The sequence below is a fragment of the Carcharodon carcharias genome, chromosome 11 (assembly GCF_017639515.1).
Source record: "Carcharodon carcharias isolate sCarCar2 chromosome 11, sCarCar2.pri, whole genome shotgun sequence".
NCBI lineage: Eukaryota > Metazoa > Chordata > Chondrichthyes > Lamniformes > Lamnidae > Carcharodon > Carcharodon carcharias.
Genome location: NC_054477.1, coordinates 34,942,471 through 34,959,018, shown reverse-complemented (window position 1 = coordinate 34,959,018; position 16,548 = coordinate 34,942,471). Strand labels below are relative to the sequence as shown.

At 40.1% G+C, this 16,548-nt stretch overlaps 1 protein-coding gene across 1 annotated transcript in view; it reads right to left on the bottom strand.

The window, feature by feature from the left end:
• The window catches only part of foxo1a (forkhead box O1 a), an 87,915-nt gene that overhangs the window by 56,058 nt on the left and 15,309 nt on the right, over nucleotides 1-16,548 (bottom strand). The gene's annotated exons all lie outside the window — the stretch shown is intronic.

Sequence of the window (16,548 nt, the reverse complement as noted above, 5' to 3'; positions counted from 1 at the left end):
CTGAGTCAGAAACTACCCACATTCTGAATAGACAGCATTATCCAGTGCTGCACATTCCTTATCTCTACATACATTCCAACAAGGTCACCTCCATCCCCAAGGTTACTGCTATTTAGTGTTAACCTCCTGTACATTTAAGAAAAACATTTTGTAAATTTACTTTTGAAGCAACTGCACACCAAAGACATTTCTCTCATCAAACTTTCCCAACTTCTGCATACACCAGACTGCGCTGAGTCAAATAGAAATGAAATAATTCTGGTTCATGGGTCAACCTTTTGGTACTGTTAATGAAATGGAAATAATTAGTAACCTACAACGAGGTACAGTGTCAGCCATTACACAAAGCATACTGGAACGTCTGTTGGGAGACAGTAATGTGGATGAAGTTAACAAGGAACCTCAACTTCTTTTAGTATTATAATTTTGTGAGGACAATTTTAATCAATAAATCATTACTTACTTTAAGCATTTTATTTGTTCATTCCAAAGCTAGTTTAAACATGTCTGAGGGTTTGTGCAATACCAATGCCGTGGATCAAATGTCCATTGCAGAATCCAATGGAAATAGAAATGGGAAGGAAAATAAAAATTCTTCCCGTGTGTGTGACTTTGAGCTTATTGCCATTTCAATTCTCCATTCCTCTTCCACTACCTCGCTGTCTTTGGTCTTCTACATTGTTCCACTGAAGCTGAAGGAACAACACTTCAGCTTTCCACTAAACATGACCTTGACAACAGATCCCAACATCTCTCTAGTGGCAGCGGCTGTCAATGAGGGGTGTGGTGAGGGAACAGGTGTAAATATTTAAAACGGAGAACACAGCCAAAGCACGACTGGCAGAATGATTGTCACTCTTGGGCCAGAATTTTTCCTGCATCGGGCGGGCTTGGCGGGAGCGGTGGCGGAGCCGACCACTGCTCGCGATCGGCTCCGTGCCGCCATTTTACCCGGGCGGGCCAATTAAGGCCTGCCCAGATTAAGACACGCTCAGCGCTACCTGTGTGGGTGGGGCAAAGAGGGAGAGTCAGGGCCAGTGCTCTTTTGCGCATGACTGTGTCACGTGAGATAGAACATGTTATTATTTTTCTGAAAAACTTTTTATTTCTTTTGTAAAAACTTTAGGAAACCTCATCCCTCTCGCGGATGACGTTTCCTAAAAGCCGTAAAGGTCGCTTGGCCTTTTAGCCTGCCCACCAACTGTAAGGTTGGACGGGCAGCGCTAACTTGAAATTAATTATCTAGTTAATGGCCTTAATAGGCCTTTCAATTATCAATAGGCGTGCAGCCAATTCCAGCGTGCATCGGCCAAACGAAATATCGCAAGACAGCGCGATGATGTCGGGACGCACACCCATCATCATTTTACGTGCCAGCCCCACACACCAACTGAAAAATCCTGGCCTTGGGTATCAACCTGCTTTTTTCCCTCCACAACATTCCTAAGCCAGTGGAACCTGCACGGTCTTGCCAGTTTTCCCCTTTCTGCCCATCTTCACTTAACTTATCCACACACACAGTTTCATACACATCTCTTAGAGTTCTCTCATTTTACCTCCTATCTCCTGCCAATATACCATCTACCATTTAAAAGTTGTTTAAACTCCTGTACGCACATCCCCCCTCCTTTCCCTTGTTCGGTTACTTTTTAAATGCTGTTTATCTATGATATCTCCCAGTTCTGAGGTAGGGTCTTAAGCTGTATCTGACTTTCCTTTCCCATTCTCGTGGAGTCGTGCCCCATTGAGTATTTCCAGCAGCTTTTTCCGTTCTTACATTTCCAGCATCTGCATTTATACTGCTTTTGGTTTAGAAAACTCTTCCATTTTTATTTTCACTCCCATGTCAATATAATGAACAAAAATATTTGTGGCTAAAGTGCTTATTTTAAGAAAAACTAATACATCTGAGGTTTGTTCTGGATGTTGTGTGTTGATGCTCATAGACCTATCTCAGGTCAAAGTCATAGGAAGGGACCAAGATGGCTCCAAACGTAATGCAAGACCTAATCTCCACTTCAGAGTACAAGATTGTGTGACATATCATATTAAAGTTTTAAGCTAGAAACTAATGTTGAACATGCATTCTTGTTTGCCAAAAATAAGAATTTAATATCAATAAGTTCTGGTTGTTTATTTGATGCTGTTATACATCACTGATATCCTTCCATCTGCATGAGATGATGGGCACGCAGCAAAATCAAATCTTTTGGGTACGGGGTGGCTTCATGTGGTGTACTTTTGCTGATTGCTTAAGAAACCAGTGAGAAGAAAATTCAGCCACAAGTGCTGCATGTGAAGTGATTATCAGATGTTGCTGTGGGTTGTTTGCAGTGTTGATGTCTGTTGCCAAGCTGCTGTAGCCACTCATTGTCATAGTGGCACATCCCAGGTCTCAGGTGACCTCACCATTTTCTTCTGTCATCAGCTAGTCTCTTCCAGGTGCAACAATCAATGTTTAGGACCATCACGTCACACTTGTAAGCATCCTTGAAGTGGAGTTAACATTTCAAGTCTGTATGACTCTTCTTCATAACTAAAGAGAAGTAAAAATGTGGTGAAATATTTACTGTTTAAGGGGAGTGGAACAGGTGAAGCTGGATAGAAGGCCAGGGATAGGTGAAGGCAAAGGAGATTGTGAATGATGTCATAAACAAAAGGTCAAAGGGATGTTGATGCTGGTGATACCATTTAAAGGTGACAATAAGAGTAGAATGCGGGACGAGCAAGAGAAAGATAGCCTAGTAGGGGTGGGGTGGCGGGAGGGGGCGGTGTGGGAGAAAAGATCAAAATAGGCCAGAACTTGGGAGATAAAAACAATGAATGGAAATAAATTTAAAAAATAATAATAATAATAGAAATAGGCGGAGAAAAAAATATATATATTAAAATTAAACACATAAATATTTGAAAAAAGGGATCAAAAAAGGGGTGAGGATGGAGGAGAGAGTTCATGATTTGAAGTTGTTGAACTCAATGTTAAGTCCAGAAAGCTGTAAAGTGCCTAGTCGGAAGATGAGGTGCTGTTCCTCCATTTTGCATTGAGCTTCACTGGAACATTGCAGCAGACCAAGGACGGACATGTGGGCATGACAGCAGGGTAGTGTCTTGAAATGGCAAGCAACAGGAAGGTCTGGGTCATGCTTGCGGACAGACCGAAGGTGTTCCGCAAAGTGGTCACCCAGTCTGCATTTGGTCTCTCCAATGTAAAAGAGACTGCACTGGGGGCAGTAAATGCAATAGGCCAAATTGAGGGAAGTGCAAGTGAAGCGCTGCTCCGCTTGAAAGGTGTGTTTAGGCCCTTGGACGGTGAGGAGACGGGAAGTAAAAAGGGCAGGTGTTGCACCTTCTGTGATTACATGGAAAGGTGCCGTGGGAGGGGTTTGAGGTTTTGGGGGTGATGGAGGAGTGGACCAGGGTGTCCCAGAGGGAAATGTCCCTACGGAATGCTGACAGTGGGGGGTAAAGGGTGGTTTGGTGGTGGCATCATGCTGGAGTTGGCGGAAATGGCGGAGGATAGTCCTTTGAATGCGGAGGCTGGTGAGGTGAAAAGTGAGGACAAGTCAGACCTGTCAGACCTGCTGGGTTTTTCCAGCAATTTTTATTTATGTTTTGGATTTTCAGCATCTGCAGTATTTTGCTTTTATCTTGAAGTGAGGCTTGAGCATCCATCTGGCTCCAGCTACCTTGCCATACAAAAAAATCCTTAGTTATGCGATTGACCTCCAATCTGCAAACTTGCCCAAGCCAGCAAAGTCACCTCTACTTGATGAGTGCCGACATACTTGGGAGCTTTGCCTCTGAGAGGATTGTCACATTTGTAATTTTGTCCTTCGATGAGAATGTGCCACAAACAGCAAAAGTTGTTGAGCTTCCTTTCTTGATAGTTACAAGTCGTCAATGTTTCACAATAATGCAACAGGGTACTGAGAACACAGGATCAAGATTCAGGTTGCTGAAGCCCAAGAGTCAGCTTGATGTTAGTCCATGCACATTTCATGAGTCGACCAAAGGTGGTAGCTGCTTTCCCTGTATGTATATAGAGCTCTGCATCAAGAGGCAGACTGTATGTTACCATAGACCCAAGGTAGCAGAATTTTTCAACCACTTCCAGTGGGGTGTTACTTACTGTGATCAGTATGTGGAGAAGTCCCACGACAGATGTATAAGAGAGAACAATTTACAGACATAGGGGGTGATTTTCCATGTGAGTGACCAGTGCAGCACCATCAATATAGGAGGAGTTCTGATCAAGATGTGCTGCGTTTTTGACTTGCAAGATGGCGCAGGAGGGAAGGTAGAATGTGGGCTGGGCAGCAGCAAGGGTCAAGGAATTGTCCGGTAACCCAGGGCCACGGGAGAGATATGGGGTGCGTGCATGGGAAGCTGGACCATGGAGCCCTCATTGTGCTGGGGAGGATTGGGCTCATTGGTTGGCTGGCCTGGTTTTCAAGAGATGGGATCGAGGCGGGAGGCTGGTGGCCGAGCGCAGGATCATAGCATAGATAAGCAACAAATTGCAGCGTGGGGTGTATGTTTGAGTACAGGTGGTTTGATTTGGTGGTGAAGTAGGGATTTTATCGAGGGGGTTTATTGCTGATGTGGGGGCTTTCTGAGGGTTAAATTGTTGTGGTGGAGGTTTAATTATATAATACCCACAAGATATATATCAAGGAGAATTTTCTATAAATAGGCTGTTTTTACTTCTGCACTACATTTCATTACTATATGACCAACATTTTTTATTGCTCTTCAGAACACAAGCAGTTAAGTGTTTCATAAAAACTCAGCTTATTTAAGCTCCACCTACTTTTTTGCATAAATTGGAACATATGAACAAATGCAGCCCAAACATAATTTTGTAAATGCTACTGCTGCAGCAGAACATCCTCAGGAAATAAGAACTTAATCTTCAAGAAATGTGTAAAAATAATGATCCTACAGTGGTCATTCACAGTTCCACAGCTCAATGTTTATACAATAGATACAGCACACGCAGACAGTAACCAAAAATCAAAAACTTTAAAGTAAACTTTCACTTAAATTTAAAAATTTTAAAAACTACAGTATTATACAATTATAGTGGTGTTTTGCTATTTATCTTAAAATGTATTTATCTTAAGCCCTCCATTATTTAAAATTTTTTTTGCCCTTAACCTGTTCCCACTTCAGCACAAAGCAGAGACTGATACCACTGATAACTTTCGCAGTCTGTATAGCTTCATTCTACAGCAGCCTGTGCATTTCGCAGTCTGTATAGCTTCATTCTACAGCAGCCTGTGCATTTCAATTATGACCTTCTTTCTCATAGTTCTGTACCTATAAAACTAGCTGCAGAGCTTATGGGAATCAAACTTCCCATTTGGTCCATCAAGCCTGCACCAGTGCTTTCCTCCACCCTACCCGCACAGGAGTTACTTGGTTTGATTTTTTTATCACTCATTCATGGGATGTGGACGTCGCTGGCTAGGCCAGCATTTACTCCTCATCCCTAACTGCCCTTGAGAAGGGGGTGGTGAGATGCCTTCTTGAACAGCTGCAGTCCGCGTGGTGTAGGTACATCTACAGTGCTGTTAGGAATTCCAGGGTTTTGAACCAGCAACAATGAAGGAGCAGCAATATAGTTCCAAGTCAGGATAGTGAGTGGTTTGGAGGGAACTTTATAGCAGTGGTGTTCCCATGTATCTGCTGCCCTTGTCCTTCAAGATGGTAGTGGTTGTGAGTTTGGAAGGTGCTGCCTAACCAGCCTTGGTGAATTCCTGCAGCACATCGTGTAGATGGTACACACTGTTGCCACTGTGTTTCAGTGGTGGAAGGAGTGAATGTTTGTGGATGCCAATCAAGCCAATACCAATAACCTTTTCACTCTCCATAGCGTTTCTTCAATATAATCCCTTTCAAAAGAACTTATAAATTCTGTTTTAACAACAGTTTATGGCAGAGAATTCCACACACTTATATTTAAAGAAAATGTTTTCCCAATTCTCATCAAAATCTACGGCCAATCAAAACAAAGTAACCTTCAGATTACTGCAACCTACTAAGGAAAGTTCCACCTCTGCTGCATGAAGCCAGTCCCTATTTAAAGCTACTTACATCAATCACTTACAGATGGACATTCCAGTTTACATAGTGAACAAAAAACATTTCTTCACAATATAAAAATTTTCATTGGTGCGCATCAAGAAAAGAAGTTAAGACTGCAGAAGAACGAACAAAAATACTGACAATGTTCACTACTAAAACATTGACAACAGCTGCATTGATGACATGGTCATCATGACACTTCATGCATGGTCAAATTCACCTGAAATATTCCAATGCATACTTGTTTCCTGTTCACATTCAGAACTGAAAACATTGGGGCCTTCAATGCACAACTCCCAGTTGCAGGGACCATGCATGGGCATACTTAGACTGTCAATTTTATGCCAGCATGGCTTTGGATGCTCATCATTACAAAATTGGGAACATATCTCGGGAAACTATCAATTGCAACAGACTCAAAGATGCAAGACCCCTCGTGCCCTCTGCAAAAGCTAAGGCATGGGAATGGGCTTCAAAATAGAATGATGCCAAATCAAGTTTTAAGGAGGTAAAAGAAAAAATTAAACTTACACAACTCAAAACTTAAAGTCTAATCAGAAAGATAAAACCTTTATAGAGATCTACCCACAGCATGCAACTGACTCAAAATCTTTTGCGGTGGGTGTGCATATAAAAAACACTCCTACTTAGAACTCTTGTGCAATGAGCATCATGGCACAATTTTTTTAAAAAAGCATACAGCAACAAACTTTTGTCTCTCTACACTTTCAATGTAATTGTCCATAAATTAACCAAAACAGAAACAACACCACAACCCACAGTGATAGTTCACACAAAAGCAACATTTTTAGGGGTATATCTGGGAGATCTTTTTTGTACGATTGAGAAGTATATTAAAAAGTAATTTAACAATTAAAGACAATGAAGCACCTCCAAAATGTTATCTAAAATCATCTTGCAGAGCTTCTTCCCAGTAGCTGCCAATTCCTTAAGGAATGAAGGTCAATCAAGATAGCTTTTTGATTTTTCTTTGTAATCTTCAAATACTAGTTTCAATCAGGGCATGGAGTTAACACTGTCAAATTCAGTGCTGAGTACGCTATTGTGAAATGAAATCAAAATTGTAACAGTATTTACTATGCAACCTTCTCTGTTAAAATTACATTCCACAAAAAACAAAATAATTGTTCTAGGAAAAAGTAACACACCAGTCGGAATCTTCCCCCTTAGGAGATGAGCAAGGAGGCAGGCAGGCTTGAGAATTTGACGGGTTGGCATCAGGACAATATCCAACGCCTTCCCATCTCCACTCCATTTGAATCCTTAAGTGGCCAATTAACTACCGCTTAAGGGCCTCTTCCCAGCTCCAGGTGGTTGCCAACATGTGGCCTGCATGATCGGTAAACTATGTGGACTGCGTGTCAGCTGGAGGGAGGGTGGTCCCTCAATCAACTAATTGGTGCACGATTGAAGACACGGACATGGTGCAGGGGGTTGCTGCGAAGAGTGGGGGTGTCCTTCCGGCAGCAGCCATGGCCTCCTCTGTGGCACTACCGAGTGCAAGAGCTGCCAGCCTCTGAGTCACCAGCAACTCTTGGCAGACGGAAAGTTGTCTTCCAGGGTCCTCAGTCTGGAGGAAAGCCCACCACTGTCCACTTAGCTGCCTTATGGGCAGAAGATATGGCGGGCCTTCCTCCTCAGAGTCAGCGCGGGTGTCTTGCCATTTTTTTTTCAGGCAGCGAGACACCTGCCAAGAACAGAAGATTTTGTCGACCATTAAAATTTGGCTTGAATTCAGCTAGCTCTATGGTCAAAGAAAGGGTGAAGTATTGTTGTTCAACTGTCAGGCATCATCTACCGCAATAGAACATAAACACTGGAACAGTCCAACGGCTACAAGTTATCCCAATGCAAGGATAGCCATTTGTGGATCAGGAAGTAAAATACCATTTTCATTTAAGGTTTAACTTTAATTTTACCTGTAACAATAAGAATGTATAGAATCAGAGCCCGATACAATACAATTTTTGCAAAATTTCATTACAATATGTACCAAGGCGCTCCAAACAATGATGCCAGCAGCGAATAAAGCCACGCACCAACAACTCTGACAAGATGAACCCAACTGATAGTAACAAATGTAAATGCAACATCGTACAATGCAATTTTAAAAAGTCACTTAACAGTATGAGCCAGTATTAGGGGGACAGAAGACATTAAGCAGTTAGGTTACAATATTACCTTCAGCACCACAATCCTCGAAATTCAGAACTATGAAAATTCTGGTTTAATTACTATTATCTTTTCAGGACTGTGCTTACATGCCATGTGCCCATACCAAAACTACCTAAACTAAAATAATCACTTTGGTCTCTTCTCATTGAATTGATAGCAGGTATACAGAGGAAGCTCAACGGGGCTCTGCTTAGTGGAAAAAAAAACTAATGCTGCTGGTTAACTTCAGTTAAGTGTATTATACAGGATCAACTCACTGGTGGTTTTATTTTTCCATAAGCCACGAAATCCCATTGTGTATCTTGTAAAATTAGCCAGTGTATAGTATAAACAAGTTTAAGAGCTTTTCTTAAAAAAAGATCGACACAAGCCATTTTATTATATAGCATGGAAGACTAATGCACAAGCTAAGTAAAAGTTGTTACACTTCTCCCCATCCATTCTTCCCCAGATTTTATGCCTCGCCTTTCTAGGGCCTCATCTGTGGGCCATGCCTCATAGGTAAGCATAGTGAATCACAGTATGCGGGTTATTCAATAGAATAGAATTCATGGGCTAAACTCAATTTTTTCATTCTCCAACACCTATACATGGGAATTCTTGCAATGGCTGTCAGAGCGCAGTCAGTGACAGCAACTCTTTTTCCTCTCTTGCGGTAGTCTGAGAACATGGTGACCAATTTTGTCAACTCACCCCACCCCACACCACTCCCCACTCACCTTATCACCCCAGCCAAGATCAACTAATTCAACATGAAGCAGGGATCAAAGATGGGGCTTTTGTTAATTTAAGTGTCAAAGCACTACATCAATCATTAAGTCCACAATAATCAATATAGCAACATTCCAACTGTCCATTATAACCAGCTGACACACTTCTACAGTTCAATTCCAATGATGAAGAATAACAAACTAATTTTCTTTGCCAATAAAATGACCAGATTTCAAAAGAGAAAAAAAACCTAATTTTCTGCAAAATTAATTTGAACACAAACAAAGCAGGATCAAAAGTCACTTTCATATACCGAACCATTACAATGCATTGCTATTCTTTTTCTGAGTTTTTTTGGAGTCAGTGAGATAACTACATCACACTGAATAGAAAATAAATATTCTCACAGTAAATAGAGAATTAAAAACTAAAACTGAGTGAAATTAAAAATAAAGTTGAAATTCACTGAATCAATCTACTAGGTTACATTTCAAGTAGTTTTTTTTTAAATTCATGAGAGAAGCCTTTATTTTTCAAAAAGATAATCAATTAAAATATCCCACCCTGCCACAAGGACGGGCTACCAAATGCAAAATAAAATTGCTGATTTTTTTCACTGTCATTGTAATCACACACAAATGGTGCTTCCCAGTGGGAACCTGAAGACCTGCTTCAATCACATTATCTGTTTTTTGTTAAGTGAGTTTGCTATACATATTACAATTTGCATATAAAATGATGGAGTTTAACACACGCCACTGTCTTGGAGAAAAGCAGCAGATTTGCATAGAAACCTAGCTCTCAAATTTATAGGTTTGGAGGGAGATAACAAAAAGGGCAGAATAATGTCAGGCAAAAAAAGTAGAGCAGGAGAGAGAAAAAGGGAGAGGAAGTGAAAAAAGAGAAAGAGCAAGAAAAAGAGAGTGCAAGAGAGAAAGCAGTGAAAGGTGAGGACAGAGGGAGGAGTCAGAGGGCAGAATCTCAAATATACAGGAGAGAGGAGAGGGTGTGTTCTCATGTGCTTGGTGGGGAGACAGGAAACTTTTGTGTGTAAGGGGACGGCCAGTGAGAACTCTTTCGTGTGGAGAGGGAAAAAGCTGACCAAGAAAAAAAAACAAATAAAGAGCCACAACAATAAAGCCTTTTAAGCTAGTTCTTTTAATGACATTCATTAAAAGCAGCTTCGTAGAAGTATCAATGATTGAATCATAGGACTATGTAGCTCAAAGTACAAATAGCTGAAAAACTCACTGTCCAAGCCTAAAGTCTCTCTCACTGACTCAAGTTCAGCTAGCTCACATGAAAACTAAATAATAAACCCTTATTCAACTTCAAGCCAGTGCATAGAGAGTTCTCACACACAGGCCAGCAGACAATATTAAATGTGCACTAATACAGAAGTATGAAAAGCTTGCTCTCAAATACGAGATTTGGGCCACCTGTGTCTTTGCAACTTGTACTTTCAGTCAAATAACTTTTCATTGTCTTTACATTTAAAAGAAGGAACATAGCTGTTACAGAATTCCCATAACCATTAAAAACACTAACATTTACTTCATTCTAAATTGTCACACTGGTGTATGAAAGTATCAATGGATTCCATTATAAAACAAAAATGAAGATTACCCATAAACATTTATTGGAGTATAGGGTAAATGAAGTAGTTTGCCCTTCAAATTGCCATTCAGCAACTTCTGCTAAAAAATTATTATATGTAGACTTTGGGTGTGGACTAAATAGTATAATATTAAAGGGAATGCAGAAGCAAGGAAAACTGTGGCGTTCACATACACAAATCTTTGAAAATGACAGGACAAGGCGATGAAGCCATTAGAAAAAAAAGCATTTAGGGTCCTTGCCTTTATTATTAGAGGAATGTGTACGAAAGTAAGGAAATTATGCCAAACCTTTATGGATAAGGCCTAACCAGCGATTTAGAGTACTGCATCCAATTCGCGGCACCACACTTCAGGAAGGATGTCAAGAGCTTATTTACTAGAATGGTGCCAACGATGAAGGAATTCAGTTAAACGCTGAGACTAGAGAAGCTCCTTTCAGCAGAGGGATATAAGGGGAAATTTAATAGAGGTTCTCAAAATTATGAAGGATTTTAATCAAAGCAGGAGAAACTGTTTCCAATGGCTGATATTACAGGCTGACAATGCATTCATTTTTGTGCTGGTTAATAGGTAACATTTGCTGACAGATTTACAAAGCTACAATAATACTTTTCATTTTTATAAATAGACATTTTATTAAAATTGACTACTTATTATTAATTTTCAATTGGGGGGGGCGCAGGGTGAGAAGGAGTGATGAAAAGAAACATTCAGCAATTACAGAACATAGCTTCCAGTTTTCTAACTTACACAATGGGAACAATATTACTGGTCCACATAACTAGTGGGTGAAACTCCTTCCTGGCAGTGTAAACTTTTAAAATTAAATTATCCAAAATATTTACTGTGAAAAAGGTAGTGTTGTCATATTTCTCATGTGTACTCCCAAGGCCCAATTTAAAGGTTTTCTATCAAATGAACCTGTATTAGTCATCCCTCTTGTAAAATTTGTCAGCCATATAATTGTAAAGATTTTCCACAGTAAAAAAAAAGCTTGGTGAATCTTGTCGAAAAGTCAGGGATGGAGAATGAATGACTCACTGCAATGGTAATATTAGACTTCCACCATCAGCACATCTGAACAGGAAATTCTGTCTTACACTGATAGGGCACCAGCATTTCAAACAAGGCCTTCAACAGTAAGAGTATTAATACTCAGATTGCACCATTAGGGAGTAAAAACTTAAATGAGAAAATATATAACTATCCCTAGTAAAACCACAGTGACAACTTTTCCCCTGTAAATAAGAACAAATTTAATACCTTTTTCCAAAATCCTACAGCCTATTAAATCATCATTAAATTATATTTTGTTCAAAATCACTTTCATCGTTGTTACTAATCAAAATGAACTGCATTTAACCTATACCTAGCTACACAGAATACAAAGCAGATGGATAGTGGTCAACATAAAGGAGGGATTGCAGACTGCCCACACTTTACAGAAACCGCTCAATTTTCACTTGTAGTGGCTTCAATTGGGTGTTTTCTACGATGGTCATCTGATCCGTAACCCTGATTGTGCTAAAGCAGTAAGTTGAAAAATCTACCACACTGATTGATAGAAGGTCGTTTGTGTGCCCTTCCCATCAGTCAGACTTCGGACACCACAAACTTATGCAAATTTTCAACTGCACTTTTTTAAAATGCATAATGAAACAAAAAAAAAGTTTTGCAACCTGCAGAGAAATTCTTGACTGCTGTCAGCGAGTCTTCACCTTTAACATCAATGTTCAGGCACTTATTCAGAACATATTTTGTAAGGTTGATAACACTTGTTGGAATCAACTAATGTTCTGAAAAGTTTTAAGGCGCACCTGCTGTTTATGAAACAGCACTGATCATCATATTTGGTTTCAATTAAATCATGCCCTCTGTGATCATGCTCTTACTAAAATTACATTGCATATCAATGTAGATGACTATATTATCAAATAAAAGGGATCAACTTCTAAAATTGATACTTTACTACACCGTCCTGAATAGGTGTGTTTATCACATAACTCCCGCACTTCCTTTTGGGAGAACGAAGAAGTTATTTTTTTTAGCAGGGGGAAGGCGCAACTTGCATGTGAAAGTGACATCTGATTGGCAAAATTAAAAGGAGAACTGAAACAAAAACAGTGTAAAATAGTCCCAGAGGGTGTATTATCACAAATCACCAAACCCTTTAATGTACTGCACTAACAGGTTATCTAATTCAATTGAACATTAGGTAGGTAACACCAACATTCATCTCCTCAATCACATTGTAACTGTAAATGCCTTAATGAGTACCAACAAGCAGCATCGTCAAAAATGGTAGGATTTAAATTCCAAAACCATGTGGTTGGGTAACCAATACTGTGAGACATTAGTGTACCAGCCCATTATTCTGAAATATTAAAACTTATAGTTTTATACATTCTTATAGATTGAACAGGTATTTATAAAATACATAAGATTAACATGCTTTAGTACCCAATAACCTTATTTGGTTCACAACACACCTTCTTTGAAAATTTACAGTTTAACATATTTCTCTTCATCTTTAAACTCCACAGGGTTCCTATTATTTGAAATTTTTTAAATTTCAAAATGATCTTATTTCCTCTTTTCTTCCACTCTTAAAATGTTTCCAAAAAGACCCAATTCAGTGTATGAATGATAAAATATTAAATGGCATAGATCATGAAGACCAGAGGCTGAATTCAGCCAATTTTTCAAAGTTCTGACTGCATCCAGGTCAGCAGTGGAAACTCCACAATCAGTTTCAATCTTCCAAAGACATAGAAGAAAGAGATACACAGGTCCCTTTCCTTAAGATGTTAAATGGGAAAGGAACAGGATTGGCTGCGATTACAAGCAAACACCCACTCCAAAAAGTCAATCTTTATCATCCAGGCTCGCACAACAAGAACAGACAATTGGTTAAGGTGCTGGAAGTCTGTCAATGCCCATTGAAACATTCCAACAGAAGTCACCACCTCCAGGAGAGTTGGGGGCGGGGGAGAGGGGAGAAGAAGAAGAGAGAGAGAACGTGGTGGAAGAAGTGAGGACAGGAATGTGTCATTCCCTTTTGCAGGCTAATTTTTGAAAAGAAAAAGCACAGTCAAATGCACTGTTTTGTGCAGTAGAAAAAGGAGCAGGTTACACATCCAATCATGTGCCATGAAACTATTCCAAACTCCTCTGAGACTTAACAGTAAAACTGATTGAGATGAAACAAACAAGATAGCCTGTGCACAGGGTACAGTAGCTTAAAAGTAGTGCAGAGCCCGTTTTGGAATACATTTCTGTAACCATGTTCCCCTTCACTGTTGGCAATGGATTTAAAGCCTTTTGAGCCTTTCCAAAGGCTGCAGGGATCTTGCATTCCTTTGTGGTTTTCAAACCCTTACATTTTAGAAGTACAAGATGCATTTGGCTTTAAAAGATTAGCTTCTGTTGAAATTTCCTCTTCTGACAAAACTACAGATCTCCTATCTGCAACACAGATAATACAGAGTATCACAACCACAACAGGTTTTCACATGAAAGATCAAAGCTGACCTCTCCTAATGCCCACTCAAAAGCAGCATTACCACAGAACTGGCGGAACATTGGCTGCCTTCATCTTTGCAACGTTTCTCATGTCTCCTTTACCCAAGTACACCAGGCCTACCCCATAAACTACTAAATCATCCATGCCACAACTTATGTCATGTATGCTGCCAGTGACATCTTATCAAGTACCAGAACCATACAGAGAACATACTGTCTCCAAAAGATAGCTCCAGATGGTAAGTAATGTGATATTTCATTTATATTACTAACTCTTTTTGAGGGGCAAAGCAAAAAATTGTTTCTAAAGAGAGCTCCAACATGAATCAGATAGGGAAAAGTTCAAATATAGGGGCTCAGGAATTTAGCATGGGCTATATGCGATTAATGCAGCTATACCACTATGTTTATGCCAAACCCACAAGTCATCATAGCCACAGTAATCTCCACAAAATTCATAATGCATTAACATTTATATGAAAATGATATTAAGTAATTCTTGTGGTGCACTAATGGTTGTAAGAGATCATTGTGTTGCTGTTCTAATCAAGTAATAAAAAAAATGCTCCATTTGTGGTCAGCTGTGGCTCAGTTAGTAGTACCAATTGCCTCTGAGTCAGAAGGTTGTGGAGTCAAGTCCCATTCCAGGGCTTGAGCACAAAAATCCAGGCTGACACTCCATGCAGTACTGAGGAGTGATGCATTGTCACATGCCTCTCAGATGAAATGTAAAGCCAATGCCCTCTCAGCTGTCCCAACTCTCAAGTGAATATAAAGGATCCCATGGCACAATTTTTAGAACAGGAGTAGTGGAGTTATCCCCATTGTCCTGGCCTGGGCTGTCCCTAGGGGGGTGCGGGGCCTGGGATAAACAACCACCCCCCCCAACCCCGTAACATTTTTACACAAGTTTCCTTGGGCTGGGCCCGAGTGTGTGTGTGAAAAGGAGCACTAGCAGCATCCCAGCTACTGAGCACTCGATTACAAGCAGGTACCGCACGATTGACTGTGATGACTGTGTCGCACGTAAAACTAACTTTGCTTCCAAGGCTGAATATAACTGTTGGCTCTCCTTTTGTTAAGGAGAAATCCATGATCTCTATGGGATTCCATTAGAACATTTTCATTGACACACCCCAATGGGAAAGAAAGGTCAGAATTTTCCAGCCCCTCATGGCAGTGGAATCTTCCAGTCCTGCGGATGTGAATGGAGATTTCCAGGGGAGGGTTTCAAAATTCCGGCCTTCCAACTTTTTTTATAAATTGCAAATACAATGCAATAAATAATTTCACCTTTTTTTTAGAAAAAGAAAATGACTGCCCATCTTCCAACGTTAAGCAAATGCTAATTGCAAATGTGTACTGGAGGAAACATAAAATAATAAGTGGAGGGTTTAAATTGCCCGGGACAGAAAACATACATAGTGAGTGACTTACCCCACAGGTCAGACGCTGTGTACTGTACGCCCACTTTTTAAAAAACATTAACTAGTTCGGAATAGTTCATCTTGTCCCTTTATGGTGAATGAGAGTTGAATAAAATCCGTTCGATGCTGCTGCCGCCGAGGGTAGTTTTGGAGAGGGGGTACCTGCTTCACTTATTTGCTTATATCAACCAGTAAACACTCATTTTGAGCTTACGAGTGTGAGAGACAGATAGCTGGTATGCATCTGACACCGTGATATCAAAGTGCAGGGCCCCCCTACCAAAGTGCACGGCCAGGGGCAGCCATCCCGATTTGCAGTCCCTATAACATCACAGAAACAGACTATTTGACCATTACCACAATGCTGTCTGTCGGAGTTTGCTACATGCAAACTGGATACAATATTTCCTACACTGCAACAGTCGTTACACTTCAGAAGTGTTGTAAAGCACTTTGAGATGGCCTGTGGACTTCAAAAGTGCTATATAAATTTCTTTCATTTAGTCAATTCAAATAGCTCCCAAAGTGTAATAATTACAAATTTAATCATTCCCAAAATCCAGATTTTCTAAAATGCAGACTTGGATTAGTTTGATAAATAAAATATGAAAGTTTTAGTTGCTCAAGAAAAAAAAATACAATTAGTATATATAACAGTGAATCAGTCATTATGTTGCATACAGAAAGTCAGCATAAAGCAAATCCACCACACCTCCCTCCCCCCCCCCCCTCCCCGAGTCCACTTAGGATGCTATAGGTATAGAAATGGCTATCACTTTGGAATTTGGAAGTATTAGAAATGGAAAAATCCAATCACACACAAGCTGGAGACATAACAGAATGACAGTGCCTGAATAAGGAATGTATAGCATACAAAGTAAATATATTATAAATGCTACTAACTTTCAGTCAACAACCACAAGCCTACACGTTTCTTCCTATTGGGCTACTTCAAACCTATCTATCATAAAAGGTGGTGTGGCAGA